The following is a 17,846-nucleotide window of genomic DNA, read 5'->3' as shown; positions in this document are numbered from 1 at the left end:
GAATTGATAAAATCTGCCTACTGTAATATTTCCGTGACCTTATTAATTAACCAAGTTTTAAAAACTTGCTCTAGTAAAGGAAGTAGAAAAGAATCAAAGAAACACAGGAATCACATTGGTTGAAAAAAGTGGAGTTGAAATAAAAGGTATATGTTCTGATCGCAGCCATAATTTAAAAACTATTTTAAGGACCATCAAAACATCAAAACCTATGAAAGTCATCTTCATATTCATATCTCAGACATGTTCACTCTTTAAATTTCATGGAACAGAGCTGGCAGAATTGAGGTGTTGCTAAGGAAACATATCAAGCACAAACATAAAAAGCATAACAGGTTCAAAGGATTCTGGGGAGTTATTATAAAGACATAAAACCTGCCAAATCATTGGAACAATAAAAGTGGAAAATTAATTTCAAGCAAGACTAAACATTTCAACCAACTGCTGAAAGACTTTTGAAGACTATGTACGTACTGGGAAAAAGAGGTGAGGACTTTTAAATATCCAAGTGGTTAATTAATGAAGACTGAAGCCAAATGCAAGCGTTAGGAGTAAAGCAGAAAAATTTGGTTTCTGGTTTCACAAAGGGGAATTTGCTTTAATCAAATGTATTAGTAAGAGGGATGAGGGTTCAGAGAACAGGCTCCTTGAAGCGGTTGAAAAATGGACCAATATTCTAAGCTTTGAGATTTGATGCGTTTCTTGGTCCAAGTAAAACAAAACCAGGGTGTTAAAGGAAGTAGAGACAGAAATAAGAGACCCTTTTATGAACAGTTTTACAAGCACACTTAGTTCTGGAGAGACCCCCTAGGATTAGCCAATATGATGGAATTATTTTAAAGGGTCTGGGAATGTACCAAGTGGCTTGCATACCCGTTGACATCACTCACAAGTAAAGTGTTAAAAAGTGTTTTGAGGGTCAAATGACGAAACACTTGGAAGCTTACTTGATGAAGGAATGCCAACTGACTTTTTCAGATGGGAAAGAGATGCTTCACTTACTTGTCAAAATGACAGAAAGGTATTATTTCTGAGGCAGGAAAGAGGTGTCATAACACATCCTTTGCCTTTTGATAGTGGGCAATTTATTGAAATGCTTTACTGGGGTTAAAATGATCCTTTTTCTTAAAAGTGGCATAATGGGAAAATTGGTAGATTGAACTGAAACTTGCTAAATTGGAAGAAACAGAAGTCCTTTGTCAATGGAAGCATTGCTAGTTCAGAAAATCACTGTCTATCTCTAGAGGACTTTATTTTGGCAGCCGTGGGAACAGCCTCTCCTTTTTAGACATTTATGTAGAATTCCTCCGTAAGCACTGTGGGTGTAGGCTGACTCATATATACATGATCTGTGACTATAAGTTTCAAAAACTTATTTTTGAATAAAATTTCAAAGCTAAGGGAAAGTTAGTCCCGTCCAAGACATCACCTTGGCAGGCTCCATACTCATTTCAGGGATGCTGCCTTTGGACAAGTCATTCTTGGAATTTCTCTTGTGGAATCGTTCCGCAAGACCGTGGCAAACTTTAAAATTATGTTTAACAGTGAAAAATTTTTCATACTTTGAGTGAAAATATTGTATTTGGGAAAGATCCAAAGAAATCAGAGTCTCATCCGGTGAAGAAAGTGAGTGATTAAAATGTTACTAATTTAAAAAATAATTGAGGTGTAACTATGAAGTAAAGAAAGTGATATTCTTTTGTGGCCTGTAACCTGGTTTTCAAAGTAATTCCCAAAGCATTTTAAACATATTTTGATCAGTGAGGTATGTTTGTAACAGGACAAAAGATTCTCAAGGTGACTGCCTTGAAAGCTAATTTTAGAATGAGTTCCAGTATGCTGGCTAGAAAGCCAGTATCATGGTGTTTATAGTTTTAACTTATAAAGAGAGAGAAGTAGAGGGTAGTAAGGTCTAGTGAAAATTTCTTGGGGATTTTAAGACATGGGAGCAATGCACAGTTAAATTTTTATAGAAAAATAGTCAAGTTTTTGCTGTGGTGTGCTGTATGGGAAAGAGTATGATACCTACCAGAAGGCCAGAGTTGAGGCCATGTGATCTTGGATCAGTCACTTTGACAAACGGGAAAGGTGGGGAGAGAGGAATAAATTAGGAGTTTGGGATTAATATGTACACACTACTACATATAAAACAGATAATCAGCGAGGACCTACTGTACAGCACAGGGAACTCTACTGAATATTCTGTAATAACCTATATGGGAAAAGAATCTGAGAAAAGAATGGATATATGTATACGTATAACTGAATCACGTTGCTGTACACCTGAAACTAACACAGCATTGTAAATCAACTATACTCCACTATAAAATAAAAATTAAATTTAAAGTCAAAGTAAAAAAAATTCTTTTAATTAAAAGCAAAAGAAAGAAGAATGGGAGAGGGAGGAAAGTAAAGAGAGGGAAAAGTAAAAAGAAAGAAAAGGAAGAAAAGGAAGAAAAAAGGAAGGAAGGAAAGGTAGGTGGAAGAAAATGCCAACTCTTTCTTCATCCAATATAACATAAACTTGAAACTAGTGGAGTCATAATTAATGATGTTATGTCATATCTAACAAAAGCATCAAATATAAGAAAAACAGAGAAGGAAGTGTCAATAAATAGCAGATTCTCAAGAGTGACAATTTTCAAGAACACCTGCTTATCTGCATATGTGCCTGTAAATATGTTCATTTATCAAGACAAAGCTCATTTTCCCATTCTGTGCTATTGTCCTCTATGTGATGGACCATGGGAGTTCAGGATGCCCTTGAAATGTGTTTGTTCTAAGTAAGTATGAAAACGACAGCTTACCCGGGCCTTAAAAAGACAGTTTCACACAACTGGATTAAAAAGTTTAACACACACAAAAAATGGGGTTATGCTTACTTTTGGAAGAAGGGCCAACATATTACTGTCCGAAGTGGAAAACATGCAAGCACACACACGAGAGAGCAATTGTGAGGTTCAAATGAGCTATTGTATGGAAAAGCACTTGAGAAGTCTAATGCTTGGCAAATATAATTTCATAGAAACTATTTCATGAGGAAAAAGTAGACGCATATAAAGACACGGGACTTCCTTCTGCCTCCTGACTTCCTTGAAACATTAAACCATTGCTTTAATTTTTGCATAAAGAAAACATGAACGTTGTCACCATTTTTCTACATGTAAATGAAAGCAAAATAATACTTGCCTTCCAGTTATCACATGGAAATACAAATGAAGCGAATATTTGCGGCCACGCCTGGAAATAAAGGCCCTGTGTAAAGTGTAAGTTGATTTCATGGGAAGTGGCCGGGCAAGTGTCGGGCACATATCCAGGTTATAATGCATACTATTTATGATTGGCGTGGTTAGTATTTGTGTACCACGGTTTGTCATTCAATCTAATACTTTCAAATATGCATATTTAGAACTTGGATTCAAGCATATTTTCTAGTAAAAACCCTGATATTTTATTTCCTTAATACATTAATTGTAGACCAGAAGATCCTAGAAAAGGGAAAAATAACCTGCCTTTAGCAACAGAAACGTCCACCAAGTCATGGCAAATATGACTTCAGTAACATGAATTATTCTGAACACAAAAGAGTCAGAACAAAAGACCCTAGCCTGATTTTCATATTTCTGAATTCCATATTGAAATTGAGCACATAAAAAATAGAAACGTCATGCAAAATGCCCTGAACTTAAGAGATATTTTGCATTTGGCATGGAAAAATCCTCAGACGGCTGAAAGAATGAAATTTTGTCTTTACTCTTTCTTCTCTATTACTGGACCAGGCTAGTATGTCTTATAAATCAGCCCGTTATGCCCAGGGTAGGATATTGAATCGTCTCTATTCAATAGTTAGAAAAATGTCAGTAATACATTTTAGAAGAAGTCAGACCCTTTCTTGATCTCTCTAATATTCTCCAATGTGCAGCCAATGATTCCATGAGCTGGACTTTGCCATGTGAAAATTCAAGCTCTGAGGTGCAGTGGGAAGGAAAGAGGACCCTGCGGACACTGGCACACAAGGCTGATGCCACAGAAAAGCCAGCTCGTTTCATCTGACAGAGTCCAGAACCTATTTTTATTTACTTATTTATTTTTTAAATCTTTATTAAGGCTTCAGTGTACCAAGGAGGTAGACACACTGCAGGCTAGACCATCACATGTTAGCAATTCTCTCTCTCTATCACATGGAATGTTTCCAAAATGTCTTGTCCATTTTTTTTCTGAAGCCAGTGGTAAAGGGCTAGAACTACAGTTTGATGGGTTGAGAGCAGGAGCTCACTCTTCACTTCATAGACATTTCATGACGTGTCCAACTAATTATTGTGAGAAGTATTTGCTTCTTGGTCCTGGTAGAAGTATTCTCAGTGGATGTATGTAAGAGAAATAGCCTTATTTGTATATTTTAAATCTATTTACAATATAGATATGTATTTAATATTTATGCGTTAATTTGAGTAGAGGGAGGGTATTTGCTACGTTCGGCAAAACTTGGGCAATCTCTGTTAGGTGGAATCCAATCCATGCCAAGAATGACTGGCTAGAAGGGTTGGAAGAAGTTCAGATGAGATGTTAGGCTGATTGAAGCCCTAACTCTTTTATAGATAAGGGGGTAATAAAACATGTTCATGGGGCAGTGTGTTTATAGATATTTACTTGCCTAGCTCAGAGGGTTAGGAGTTTATATAAGATAAAGAAGAGCTTAACAATTTTAAAGACAAAGCTGCGTGTTACTATTCTGTTTAAAATTTAAGGAATGTAGGGGAATTGGTGAGGGTAAGTATATGTAATCCAGGAAATTGCTTTTGAGTTAACTAATGGAGTATGCTTTGTGTAATGTATGGAGAAAAAAGCGTCAAGGATAAATTCGTGATTTATAAGGCATAAATACTATATTAATGTTGCAGGTTTGAATTTTAAAGGCTTTAAATTTCATTTTGACACTTTAAAACATTTTTAGAAAAAAGGCAACGTAAAAATAATAATGGTGACTTAAAAAACGGCATCGAGTGTATACTTTTGTCCCTGGGAGACTAATGAGAGGAGGTGAAAAGAAGATACTTATCTTCATACTGTTTATTCATATATTTATGAATTCCCACTATGGGTCAGGAACTATTCAAGGAGATGAAGACATAGGAATGAACAAAACAGACAAGGCCTCCAGACATCTTATATTTTTGTAGGGGAAACAGACAGTAAACAAATGGCAAGTCAATATGTAGTATGTCAGAGGGTGTTAGAAAATACTTGTGGAGAAAAATAGCAGACATGTCAGTTTTAGGTTGGTGGGTGCGTAGGGATTGTTACATTTTATATAAGGTGATCAGGGAAAACCTCAGGTCAGAGGTCTGAACACCTGTTAGGTGCCTCACAGATAAGGGCTCTGAAGGAGCTGAGGGCACAAGCCATATGCACATGTGGGAGAAGCCATTCCACACAAACGGAAGTGAGTATGAAGACTTTAAAAAAAAAAAGTTGATACATTTATATGTTGTAAGATGATTGTCATTTTAGTGTACAATTAGGACCTCTATCACATTACATAAGTATAAGTTCTTTTCAGTGGTTGTAATAATTAAGTTCTAGTCTCTTAGCAACTTGGTGATTATAATACAATATTGTTGTCCATATTCACTATATTGTGGACAAGATATCTAGGACTTACTACTTGTTGCAAGTTTGTGCCCTTAAACAACATCTGTCCCTTATCCCACCTTCCCTCTCCTGCTGACCACCATTTTACTCTCTGTTTATAAGAGTTTGGCTTTTTTAGAATCCACATCTAAGTGGTATCACATAGTATTTGTCTTTCCTTGTCTGACTTGTCTTACTTAGCATAATGTTCTCAAGGTCCATCCACGGTGTCACTGGAGTATGAAGACTTTAAGTCAAGAAAAAACTTGGCCTGTTTTAGAAGCACATAGCTGTTTAAAAAAATTTGCTGGGGTGTTACATAAATTAGTGCACATGTATAAATAGTACCTAGGCATGCCGGCCTCTAGGTCTGTTGTTGAGTGTGCATTCTTCTTTATTAAGGCACCTGAGAAATGGGCTTTCATAGAGAAATTTTGTCCTAGTTCTATTTAGGGCTTTTTCTTTATTCATGGACCTAGTTCTTTGCTACACACTGATTTTCTTACCATAATACAAACTGTTTTTGAGTACTTAGTATGTGCTGAGTATAGTGCTAAATTATGTACACATATATCTTAATGATTTTCTCAGTCTTTTTTTGCCAAGAAATCAAGATTTCTGTTTTTAAAATCTTTTTAAAAATTTAATTTGTATTTTATATTGGAGTATAGTTGATTTACAATGCTGTGTTAGTTTCAGGTGCATATCAAAGTGATTCATTTATACATATATCCATTTTTTTCCAGATTCTCTTCCCATATAGGTTATTACAGAATATTGAGTAGAGTTCCCTGTGCAATACAGTAGGTCCTTGTTGACTATCTATTTTATATATAGTAGTGTGTATATGTTAATCCCCAACTCCCAATCTATTCCTCCCCCCACCTTTCCCCTTTGGTAACCATAAGTTTATTCCTGAAGTCTGTGAATCTGTTTCTGTTTTGTAAATAAGTTCATTTGTATCATTTTTTAGATTCCACATATAAGTGATGTCATATGATATTTGTCTTTCTCTGTCTGACTTACTCCACTTAGTATGATAATCTCTAGGTCCATCCGTGTTGCTGCAAATGGCATTATTTCATTCTTTTTTATGGCTGAGGAATAGTCCATTGTATATATGTACCACATCTTCTTTATCCATTCCTCTGTTGATGGACATTTAGGTTGCTTCTATGTCTTGGCTATTGTAAACAGTGCTGTAGTGAATATTGGGGTGCATGCATCTTTTTTTTTTTTTTTGCGGTACGCGGGCCTCTCACTGCTGTGGCCTCTCCCGTTGCGGAGCACAGGCTCCGGACGCGCAGGCTCAGCGGCCATGGCTCACGGGCCCAGCCGCTCCGCGGCATGTGGGATCTTCCCAGACCGGGGCACAAACCCGTGTCCCCTGTATCGGCAGGCGGACTCTCAACCACTGTGCCACCAGGGAAGCCCCCCTCACTGTAGTTTTGATTTGCATTTCTCTAGTAATTAGCAACGTTGAGCATATGATTTTCTCAGTCTTGAAGGCTGAAAGTCATCGAGGTTAAGTTGTCCAATATCAAAGCCCGCGAGTGGCTGAAACAGAATTAGAACTTTGTTTCTCAACTGATGCCACATTGCAAACAAATTCACTGAAGCTCAGATTGAACTTGTAATTTTCTTGTATTTAGTATCATGTACGAACTGAAAAAGAGATCTCCTTGCCTACAGTTGTTAAAAATTTAGCTTTTACATAAGCTTCATTAATTTCTGTAGGTATATCTTTTCTAAATTATATTCTTTGGAAAACTATTCCGGAAGATTTTTAAATAATTTTTATATGAAAAATGGTCCCATGGCCAAATAATTTTTAGAAACACTAGTTTATATGAAGATAAATAAGCTATTTGAATGCAGAGCTTCTTAGTCTTTAAAATGCTAATGTGCATTGAACATCTGCAGGAAGTGAATGTTTTCAGACTATTTTATCGTGGAGGGGCTGTTATGAAGCACCTAGTAATATCTCAATGAACTAATTTATATAGAGCACAGTTTTGGAAATGTTGCTTAACTATTTCAGTTCCTGTGAGCTGCTACCCAGGTGCATTCAATGCAACGGGTTTACGATGCTTCCGTGAGAATGCACTCTGGTTATTGCTTACAGCAAAATATTTTCTTTCCTGTGCTGCCCCAATTTGAAGGAACTCCTATAACTCGAATTTAGGTGGTCAAATGTAATATACAGGGTGAGTGACATTTAGCTTTCCCTCCAATATCTAGAAATCCCTTAGTTTTGATGTGTAGGTTGTACTTACAAATATGTCTCTCCCTTTTATTCCTTCTTACTCATTTCCAGTAGCTGGGAATAAAGAAGAGACAAAGATATGTCCATTTTCTTCTTCTTTGTTTTTGGCTGTTTAACTGTTTCTCATCTCTGTGCGGCTTGGTCTTTGCTACCTGATTCGAGAGTCATTCAAGTAGGACTATCCTGGCCTCATAGGTAACATCACAGGTTACTTCGAGAACAAACACTTATATCTTTGGCTTGTGATTGAGCCTTCTGTTCATCAGTGGTATCTAGCTTGGGCTTTGGTGTAATTTAACAACAGAAGAGAGGAATGTACAGGAGACATTTCCAAAATGTACTACATCCTTTTCTTGGGTTCCTACTCTCTGGGGATCCCGGTTAGCTTGGAAAGCCTTACTTTCAAAAAACATTTTTTCACTCTGCAGAGTTTCTCCAACCACGAGGTCAGCAGAACCTAAGATGGTGCCCTGAATTACCGTTCATTTATTTCCATTCTGTTACACGTTTTCTACAAGTTAAGAGTTCCTTGGGGCTAATACTATTTGTTAGAGCAAGTTGGCTCATTGTTTCTGGACAGATTTCATTTTCCATTTCTCCAGGCTCTTCTTCAGGAAGCGTGACAGCTTCTGCCCCGCCTGGTTTTTCCTCTGGTGCTCCCGTGTCATGGTGTCCTGTGGTTGTGCGCCACCTGAGAAGCGACACCTGGGCACAGCATACTGGGACCCTAGGGCCTGGGGAGATTTCCACAGGTCCACGTGCTTTCCCTTGCACGCATCTTCCAGGAATCAAACCCACAATGTATTACTGGTAGGAAACCTCTGTTCATCCTCCTCAAGAATTATATGCAAAAGCTGGCAGTCTCTTCTCTCCCTCACATTTTAAGAGTGATTCACACTAAGGTGATGAGGGCTGGATATGGTCACCATGGGCTGACACCTTTCTAGAAATGGTAACTGTTGGCAAGACCCCAGCAAGGTTTCGATGAAGCAGCCCCTTATTGGCGGGAACTTCAGGCAGCATGGATGTGGCCTCGGACTTGGTCAGCTGGTCCTGTTGGCAAAGCTCCCACTGGCAGCAGCTTTCAGCCGACTAGCTCCTAGCCAAGTCCTCTCGGTGGTAGAGGGCGACAATGCTGAGAGTCACCACAATTCCTTCAGAAAAGTTCCTCCAAGTCCTGTGAAGTCATATTGGCGAAGCAAGTCTATGCTAGCCTACTCTCCTGTCCTACTCAGTTCCCTTTCATTCATAAAACTGTCCAGTTTTTGAGCTGGAAAAAAAAGAAGTCTCTAAGCTCAACTCCTTATTTAGTAACTGTGAGATATGGACCTCAGAGAAGTGTCCTGATTGCTCAGTGTTACGTAAGGAATCAGGGCTCAACCAAGACTGGGAGCCTTTTACCTGCCCCTCCCCCCGCAACTCCAACCAAGTCCAAGGCCATTTCTACCAGTTGCACTGCCTCAGAACGCCCTGAATGTGAGCCCTGCCGCATCAGTTAGGGTTCTTTGCAGTAAGCAAAGGAAAATGACTTTGACTAAGTCAAACAAGGGAGAAGACATATCCTGGAGATATAATGGATTGCTTGGAGAATTAAACGAAGATTTGAAAAATCAGGCCTTAGGACAGACAAAACTTGAGAAGCTGCAGGGACTTCACCTCAGAAATCTGAGGCCCAAACCTCTGGGTGCTGCTTTTGCACCCTGTGGGTGCCCTCTTGAGAGTGGCCATGTCCAGAGAGCATCTGATTAGCTGATCTGAGCTCCTGTACCCACCTCTACATGTGTGTTTGTATCTGAGAGAAAGAGAATTTGTATTTTTATTTTGTGAGGGCGAGGAGGGTGCCTTACTATGGTTGATAACCCCAGCAGAACCCTATATATACAATGGAATATTAGCCATAAAAAGGAATGAAATGGGGTCCTTTGTAGAGATGTGGATGGACCTAGAGACTGTCCTACAGAGTGAAGTAAGTCAGAAAGAGAAAAATGAATATCGTATATTAATACATATATGTGGAATCTAGAAAAATGGTACAGATGAACCGGTTTACAAGGCAGAAATAGAGACACAGATGTAGAGAACAAATGTATGGACACCAAGGGGGGAAAGCGGTGGGGGGTTGGTGGTGGGATGAACTGGGAGATTGAGATTGACAGATATACACTAATACGTATAAAATAGGTAACTAGTAAGAACATGCTGTATAGAAAAATAAAATAAAATTCAAAAAAAATAGTATATTCAGTAACCCTAAGGTAATGTTTTAATGCTTAATTCTTTGTCTTAGTAAGATTTAGAAAATCTAATAATAAAATTCTTTAAACAAATTTTTTTGGGAATTTCCGCCGCGTTTATGGTTGCATGGTACGTGGGTGTTGCTTTTCACGGACTGGAATGTAACAGGCACCAGAGGATTCCTGCTCGGTCCCCTGGTCCTGGAACTTGCGACCAAGGTTGCATGTCCCCATATCCTTGTTTAATGGAGAGATCTCAACCAAGCTTCGTTGCTGCTAACCCCAAAAGCATTTGATACGTCTGTGAGAAGCTGAAAATCATCTTTTAGAAAGTTGCGCTTTGATCTCCGCCCCCTACCCGCAAATCCCTTAATTATGCTGTAGAAGTTGGGGCTTTTTGAACATCTCTCTCACAATCTGGTGCTGACTTAACTGCATAATGACTTTCTATTTCACTGGTATTCGAAGCTTTCCTAAACTTTGGAAGAGCAACCCATACCTTGGGCTAGGCCCAGGTCACTCTTCTCTCTCTCTCTCTCTCTCTCTCTAAGATTGTTATGGCCTCAGGAACCAAGAGAAGTGGTTTTCTCTTAAAACAGTGTCTCCACAGAATACTAAAGCAATGAATCTGCTGATAGCCAAAGCCAGATGTGTCAGGAAAAAAGATGAGGGCAGTAATAAGCAAGTCTCTGCCGATTCTGCTCACATGTTTGCAGCTGGAGCGTTTAAGAAGAGATAACAGATGAATCCTCTGAGTAAAGAGCACGTCTTGCCACCTGTGAAGAACATTATTCAAGTCCCGACAAAACCTTTGAATTCAGAAGAGTGGGATAAACTTAAGGAAGAATTCAAAGAAAAGGCTAACTTTGAAAATTGGATCATTTCACAGATGGTTAAATGCCATATTTCTGTAGTTGTGGCCAAATCTGTGCTGGCATAGGTAGCTGCAAAAAACAGTGGTATTGTAGGCTATGATTTGCTGGTCAAGTATTTGTATCTCTGTGTTTTTCATAAGCAGACATCGAAATTATTGATGTCTATGAAATCATGAAAGCCAGATACAAGCGTTTAGAAGCTGGAGGGTACACTCCTCTCATCCAGGGATTAATCCATACAGACAGATGGAGAGAGGCCTTGCTGCTGTTAGAGGACATCAAACAAGTCATGATTCCTTAAAAAAAGAACTATAGTGACTGTATCCAGGGAGCCCTCTTTCATCAAGATGGAAGTGTAGTTTGGAATTTGTATCAAGAGTTGTTAGGTCATGATATTTTTCCTATGTTGGAAACATTAAAAGCCTTCTTTGATTTTGGAAAAGACATGAAAGATGATCGCATTCAAACAAACTACATGACATTCTATTGTATCTAAGAAATAATCAGCTGTATCCTGGGGAGTCATTTGCACACAGTATAAAAGCATGGTTTGAAAGTGTTCCTGGAGAAGAATGGAAAGGACAGTTCACCACAGTCCAGCAAAGTCGTCAGTGTTTGGACTGTGGAAAAACTGTAGAGTCTATTCACCTGAGTTCAGAAGAGTATGAATTTCTCAAGGGAAAAAATCATGAGGGATGTGATAGATGGAGGCGACCAATACAAAAAGACAGCACCTCAGGAACTTGAGATTTCAGAACTTTGTAAAATACTGTCCTCCTTTTGATATTGTCATTGATGAGCTCAGTGTTGCCAAAATGTTTCCTAAAGCTCGTGAATCTCAAGTTCTCTTGGATGTGGTCTCGCAGCTAGCCAAGCAGAATCTTCAAGTGCTGGTCCTGGGCCGGAAGCATATGTTAATGCAGAATTCCTGGTGGAGGAAGGATGATGTGGCAAATGTGCAAAAGCAAGCCAGCTTTTTTTTTTTTTTGCTGACAACATCTCAGAGGATGTCGTTCCTTCTGTATGCCACACTGCACTCAGGGAACCACTGCAAGTTTATCACAAAAGATCTGATGCGGGACCACAAGGCCTGTGTTCCTGATGCCAAGGCCCAACACCTGTTATTTAAGTGGCAGCAAGGACATCAGCTAGCAATTGTTTGTAGGCATCCGGGATCAAAAATAACTTTTCAGCATATTCTCATCTTTGACACCCTGGTGCAAACAACTGGAGGCTCGTGGCACACACCTTACAATGACGACCTGGTGGAAAGATATTCCTATGAAGTGCCAACCAAATGGCTTTGCCTTCACCAGAAGACATAGACTCTTACCCCCATGCTAAACTTGTGTTTGGGTGTCCTCCCGGTTGGCATCAGAGCTCTTAAGTTGACGCTTGTTTAGAGTATTGCTTCTATCCTGTTTGTCCTGTTTGGTCCAGTTGGTTTGCATATCAGTAAACTGATTTTTAATAAAAAAAAATTTTGTGGGGAGGACTTCCCTGGTGACACAGTGGCTAAGAATCCGCCTGCCAATGCAGGGGACCCAGATTCAAGCCCTGGTCTGGGAAGATCCTACATGCCACGGAGCGGCTAAGCCCGTGCACCACAACTACTGAGCCTGCGCTCTAGAGCCTGCGAGCCACAACTGCTGAGCCTGTGTGCCACAACTACTGAAGCCCACATGCCTAGAGCCCGTGCTCCACAACAAGAGAAGCCACTGCAACGAGAAGCCCGCGCACCGAAATGAAGAGTAGCCTCCGCTCGCTGCAACTAGAGAAAGCCCGTGCACAGCAACGAAGACACAACGCAGCCAAAAATAAATAAATAAATATATATATAAAAAAAATTTTTTTGAAGACAATTTAATATTTAAAGGAAACAAAATGCCTGTCTAAAGAAGAATTGGAGTGGGCTGCTTAGAAAATCCTCAGCTATTCTGAATTGCTCTCCTTTAAAGTATATTCCATAGAAGAGATAATACTGACCAACTCTATTAGACCTATCTGAAAATAGGCCATAATTTTTACCTTTTTTTCCTCTGTTTCTAAGACTATATGGAATATTTGAGGAGAAGATTGCCCTCTGCCAAGAGGAATATGAATGGCATGTTAGAGTATTATGTAGGTAACACATTCTATATTAAAGTCTTATATCCCCTTAAATATTTTATAAGGTTCAGTAAAGTGTATTCTTTTGGGAACTGAAACATTATGAAGTACCCAGAAGCAATCCTGCTTGTCAGATCAGAGAGTTGAACATTAACTTTTTGAATGCATTTAATTATCTGTGGAAGCATTTAAACACAGTGGACTTAGAAAATGATAACATGGAAACAAAATGTACGTATTTTGATTTCTTCATTTTTTTATTGAGATAAAATTCACATAACATAAAATTCATCATTTTAAACATTTTAAAGTACACACTCCTGTGGTTTTTAATATATTCACACTATTGTGCAACTATTGCCACTAATTCTCAAACACTTCTATCACCCCCCAAAATAAACTCTATTCCCAATGCTTCCCACCCCCATCCCCTGGCAACCACAAATTTACTTTCTGTCTCTACGGATTTGCCTAATCTGGACATTTCATATCAACTGAATCATACAATATGTACCCTTCTGTGTCTGGCGTCTTTAACTTAATATAATATTTTCAAGATTTATCCAAGTTGTAGCATGTATCACTACTTCATTACTTTTAATGACTGAACAATATTCTGTTGTATGTACATTTCATTTATTCATTCATCAATTGACGAACATTTGAGTTGTTTCCACTTTTTGCTGTTATGGTTAATATTGCTGTGAACATTCATGTACAAGTTTTTGTGTGAACATATGTTTTCAGTTCTCTTGGGTATATACCTAGGAGTAGAATTGCTGGGTCATATGGTAACTCTATCTTTAACTTTTGGAGGAAACATCAAATTCCACAGTGGCCAAACCATTTTACATCCTCACTAGCAATGTATGAGGGTGAGGTTCCAATTTCTCCATAATCTCCCCAACATTTATTTCTGTTTTATTTTATTTTAGTTAAATTATAGCCATCCTGGAGAATATCTCATTGTAGTTTCGATTTGCGCTTCCCTAATAGTTAACTAATGATGTTGAGTATATATTAATTTTTCATCTATACCTTTATGCAAATGAAGCAACAAATGTAATTGAACAGAAAACTCAAGCAGTGTATATAAATTAACATTATGATGCAAACATCATGTCAACATGCTGCAATTTCTAGTCTGTAACATTTATGTGTGTATCTCCTGTAGACCTCCAATTACATATATGAAGATAGTCTCATTAAAGCGGGCCTTAGTGTCTGGGATTTTCAGCTGACTGTGACACAGACCTGAGTGACTTTCTGAAAAGAGACAGATCTTTCAGGAATTGTTAGAAGCCATCTCAATACTGAACACAGGAAATGTCCCAGACATAAAAAGTGGACTGGATGACTGCATTCAATAACTCTTGATGCTCTCTTTATAGTTTTTCCCCGTCTTCTCTTCCTGACTGGGTGTCGACTGTCACCTGACTTTTCTTTCTGTTCTGAGTGTAGCTGTCCACTTTCAAATATGGGCCCTGAAGCTCTATTCTAACAATCTGTTGAAAAGTTGTTTAAAATAATAGCAAATAGAGGGCGAGTGGTTTCCTTGATAAGATTACATTAGGGCTTTAGAAGATGGATTATGCAACGACTGTTTTGACTGTTTAGTTATTTCTCCCTTTCTGTTACTAGTTTATTTTTGGAGACCTGACACCGGGTATTTCATTGCAAATATTCCAGTGAACTTAGTGTTTAAAAACACCTACTGGTGTGGACTTTTGACACCTCACGCTTTTATGAAGCAGGCTTTTTAGACTATAAACCAGGACTGTTTAACTAGGGAAATTTTCAGACAAGGCTAAGGTGGTCTGATGTCCCAGCAAACATTTACTGTGGTGCTACCTAGATGATCTGATGTCTGTCTTGAGTTCCATGAGCCTTATGGTGTTAATTACCACTTTTAGCAGATGTTTGTTGACAGTTAATGTACTCAGTCGTTACTTGTTCTTTTCAGAAGTAATTATAGATCCTGGTTGCACTCTTAAATTAACAGCACATACAAGAGCTGTTCTCACCTTTTAACCACCTGCACCCCCCAGGCCCCCCTAAGATGGATCTGAGTTGTGATAAATGTTACTTTGGGGTTTAGGGTGATACATTTTCCTATCCATGCATACTTGTAACTACTACATTAAAATAGGATACAAACACTTTTATTTTTCCTTACTCAGGTGTAAACAAGTCACTTATGCAAGTACTACTGTTTATCTTGGTGGTTTTGTTCTACTGCCTCTTTGCTATGGGTAGTCTGTGATGTCTATATAGTCAGTTTTGGGAAGGTTCATTTTCTTCTCTGAAGAAAAATGGTGCTCATGAATGATTTAAGAAAACTGTATTTAAGTAACATTATTTATAGTAAAGCTACGTTGTTTTATACTACACCATGGTCAGGCTAATACTACCTGATATTTTGTTCCTACACTCCATCCCCTTATCCAGAAAACTACCAGCTCTTATTGTGATGATGGTGGAAAGAAATGATAATGATGCTTTGACTCATTAGTTCTTCATTTAATGAAGTCAGATAAAAATGGTAAGTAGCGTAAATCATGTCTAAACAATTTAGAAAGTGTTATCTCCAAGGGAAATAAAGTCCTTTGGCAATAATTTACAAGTTGTGTGGAGAAGATGCTATGAATAACAGATTGACACATGAAAATTTTATTTTCCAAAGGGTTACACCTCCTCCCAGATTTCTACACATCTGTTTCTTTCTAAAGTTCACCTGATCACATGCACAGGTTTCAAAGTATGTATGATTACTAATTCGTTTGATGTAGAGATTGCCAAATACAAGGATTGACGGACATCTCAAAGATCGAAGGTCTGAACAAGGAGTGAGTATGACTTGGAAGAGACTTAGGAAATTATAAAGTCATGCAAAAATAGTGAACTTGAAGAATGGGTAAGAGGGAAAGCCATCGGATTGAAGAAATATTGTTACCATGCACAGAGAGAAAGAGAGAGAGAATTGCAAGAAGGGTGAGATGCAAAAGCATTATTGTGTGTGAGTAGACGTAGGTGAAAGATAAGGAGAGAAAACAAGTTTCTCTTACCTGAGTTGTCCGTCATTGGCCTAAACTGGTTCTTGGTGTTATTAATAGTGAAGGCTGACTTCTTAAGGAATTTTTCCCCCCTGATATTTAGACCAAAGTTTTTTTTTTTTTTTGATTTATCTTCCATTTGCATGGAAAATTCATATCATCTAGTTATGTTTTATTTATAAAAGCTTAAAATCTTTGGGAACAGCATTTCCTTTAAAGAGTTTAGTTATTAATAAAAAGTAAATAATGAAACAAATTGTTACTGTTTCTTAGACAGTAAATAAACAGTAAATAAAAGTAAATAAAGTAAAGACAATAAATAAAAGTAAATAAAGTAAATAAAGTAAATAAAAGTAAATAAATAAATTAACTTTTTCCAAGTTAAAAATGTGATCTAATATTGTAAAGCCAGTGTAAATACATGTACCAGACATCAGCAGGATCTTTGCTTTTACTGAAATGATATTGTGTGTAACATTGTCCTCTAAATCTACACCACTGATTGTAACTGCTAGAGCTAAGGGTATCTATTAAGGATTCATTAGAGTTTTAGGAAGGCAGTATATTACACTGGTAAAAGTATATACTTTGGCATCAGACAGCCTTCAGTTCAAATTCTGATTCAGTCACTCTATCTGTAACTTTGGGCACATTACTTTGTTTCCTTAAACCTTCATTGCCTACTTTGTAAAAAAAAAAATATATATATATATATATATATATAAATATATATAAGTATATATATAAATAAATATATATATATATATATATGATGCTTGTAAAGCATACAGAGTTCCCTCTGTGTGGTGACTGTTCATAAGTGTTTGTATTATGATGACTATTATCATCCTTTGTCTTTCCTCTTCTGTTACTTAAAAATAATTAGTAATTCTCATCTTTCACTTTTCTCATCTGCTTCTCTTGACACCTCTTTCTTCTCATTCATATATCATTATTTTTTTAACATTTTTATTGGAGTTATAAAACATTTTTATTGGAATTATAAAACATTTTTATAATTGCTTTACAATGGTGTGTTAGTTTCTGCTTTATAACAAAGTGAATCAGTTCTACATATACATATATCCCCGTATCTCTTCCCTCTTGCGTCTCCCTCCCTCCCACCCTCCCTATCCCACCCCTCTAGGTGGTCACAAAGCACCAAGCTGATCTCCCTGTGCTATGCGGCTGCTTCCCACTAGCTATCTATTTTACATTTGGTAGTGTATATATGTCCATGCCACTCTCTCACTTTGTCCCAGCTTACCCTTCCCCCTCCCCGTGTCCTCAAGTCCATTCTCTAATAGGTCTGTGTCTTTATTCCCGTATATCATTTAGCAGGACTTTGAATGAAATAGATTTATCAATTTTAGAACCACAGGACTTTACTCTAGATGTCTGGCAAAGAAAGGGGAGCTGTTTCTATGGAAAATATCACCAAATTTCAGTCTCAGCTATTGTTTCACTCACAGTGGCTGATATAAAATCAAAACTGAGACATGAAAATAAGTAGAAAAATATGATTCATAATAAAAATAAAAAATATGAGCACACTCACAAAGATGTTGGAATTAGTAGTTTTTATACTGCACATATATTATGAATTAAGAATTTGCTAATTAAAGTGGACCTTTTAAAAATAATTAACCATATAAATATTATTTGGAAGCTGTTTGCC

General features: G+C 37.7%; 1 pseudogene across 1 annotated transcript; it reads left to right on the top strand.

The window, feature by feature from the left end:
- The first annotated feature begins 10,570 nt into the window (after positions 1 to 10,570).
- LOC309972055 (mitochondrial ribonuclease P catalytic subunit-like) lies at positions 10,571 to 12,331 on the top strand (annotated as a pseudogene). Its single transcript has one exon. The product of its transcript is annotated as a mitochondrial ribonuclease P catalytic subunit-like (transcript).
- The last annotated feature ends 5,515 nt before the right edge of the window (positions 12,332 to 17,846 follow it).

This window comes from Leucopleurus acutus (genome assembly GCF_964270905.1).
Source record: "Leucopleurus acutus genome assembly, chromosome: 15".
Taxonomy (NCBI): Eukaryota; Metazoa; Chordata; class Mammalia; order Artiodactyla; family Delphinidae; genus Leucopleurus; species Leucopleurus acutus.
This window is presented reverse-complemented; position numbering and strand designations above follow the sequence as displayed.